This window comes from Trichechus manatus, unplaced genomic scaffold (genome assembly GCF_000243295.1).
Source record: "Trichechus manatus latirostris isolate Lorelei unplaced genomic scaffold, TriManLat1.0 scaffold00006, whole genome shotgun sequence".
NCBI classification, from domain to species: domain Eukaryota; kingdom Metazoa; phylum Chordata; class Mammalia; order Sirenia; family Trichechidae; genus Trichechus; species Trichechus manatus.
Window position 1 is genome coordinate 20,835,464 of NW_004443942.1, and position 1,480 is coordinate 20,836,943.

Genomic DNA, 1,480 nt, shown 5'->3' on the forward strand with positions numbered 1-1,480 from the left:
CAGAGTCTCTTCTGACATTCATTTTGGTCTTTTCTTTCTTTCCTGTCTTTTTAATGGCCTCTTGCTTTCTTCATGTATGATGTCCTTGATGTCATTCCACAGGTCTTCTGGTCTTTGGTCATTAGTGTTCAACTCGTAAAATCTAACTAATCCACAGGATAAATAAATTCGATAGCTGGCTTTTTCCAGATGCCAGTAAAATAGATAGTCCCCTTGTGGATATGATTAATTAAGAGAAAAACTATATAAAAATATATGATATTTAAAAGGGGTAAGAGGCATAACCACATCACAGAAAACATGGTTTATAAGATAATAGTACATTTAACACTATGGCAAAAAAAAATATGAAACTTGAAGTGAATCATATTTTTTAGCAAAATATACATTTACCAAAATTAAACCAAAAATAGCAATTTTTTTATCAAAGAGACTGGAGAATTGATTAAGGATCTATATTTGAATAAGGCACCAGTACCAGAAAATCAGTAGCCAATATCTATTTCAACTTTAAAAAAAAATAGATATGATGCTCTAATAGTTTTACATTTCATATTCCTCTTTATAAAACTTGAAAAAACTCAGATGCGTTTTATGATGCTTACCTAATTTTTTTTTCAGGTTTTAAAACTTCTTATTTGCATATTAAAAAATTGTGCATTCCAATAATTAAAATCATTTGAACAACAACAAAAAAATGGCACTCTGATTAAACTGTATCTTACACCTGCAGGACACCTTGGACCAGCTTTGCTTTCACTCTGTGTATTTATCCACTGTCGTCCCACTCAGCTCCTTCCTTCACCAACATGCAAGTTCTTTTCCTTCCCTGCCAGCCAGACAGGCTGATGGGAACGGCAGGCACAGCCTTCATTGTCAGTAGTTCTCGATTCTTTGATGTGAGAATGGGCAACACAGTCATTTAAACCTGATCTAACCTCTTTGCGTATTACAGAATTAAACAGCTAAAAGAAGCAAAATAGGAAGGCGATGCTTGTGGAATGTAAAGTGTGTACTGGGTGCGCCGCCGCCTCATTACAATTTCTCCTGCTTGCTTCTGTTTGCTCGTTTCTTTTGAAGGCAGTGGATTTTTCTCTTGCCTTTCTGTCTTCTACAATTTTGACTTACTGAATTTCTCAATCTCCACCATATCGGGTTTGTCAGGCATGGCTGCGGAGGAAGCAAGCAAGGCACAAGCGAGCAAAGTCTATGTGTGTAGTGGCCACCACCAAGTGATAGCCACCTAATTTTAACCACCAACTATGAATATATTTCGAAAATAGAGAAAACTCAAGAGACATATGCCTCTCCAACATTTGTTATTTCCAGTGTCTTTGATTCTTACCAGTAATGCTGGAGTGAGATGGTATCTCATTGTGGTTTTAATTTATATTTCTCTGACAGCTAATGATCGCGAGCATTTCCTCATGTGTCTGTTGGCCGCTTGAATGTCTTCTTTGGTGAAGTGTCTGTTCATTTC

General features: G+C 36.4%; 1 pseudogene; it reads right to left on the reverse strand.

The window, feature by feature from the left end:
• Positions 1–949: 949 nt before the first annotated feature.
• LOC101358546 (thymosin beta-4 pseudogene) lies at positions 950–1,168 on the reverse strand (annotated as a pseudogene).
• Between the last annotated feature and the right edge of the window lie 312 nt (positions 1,169–1,480).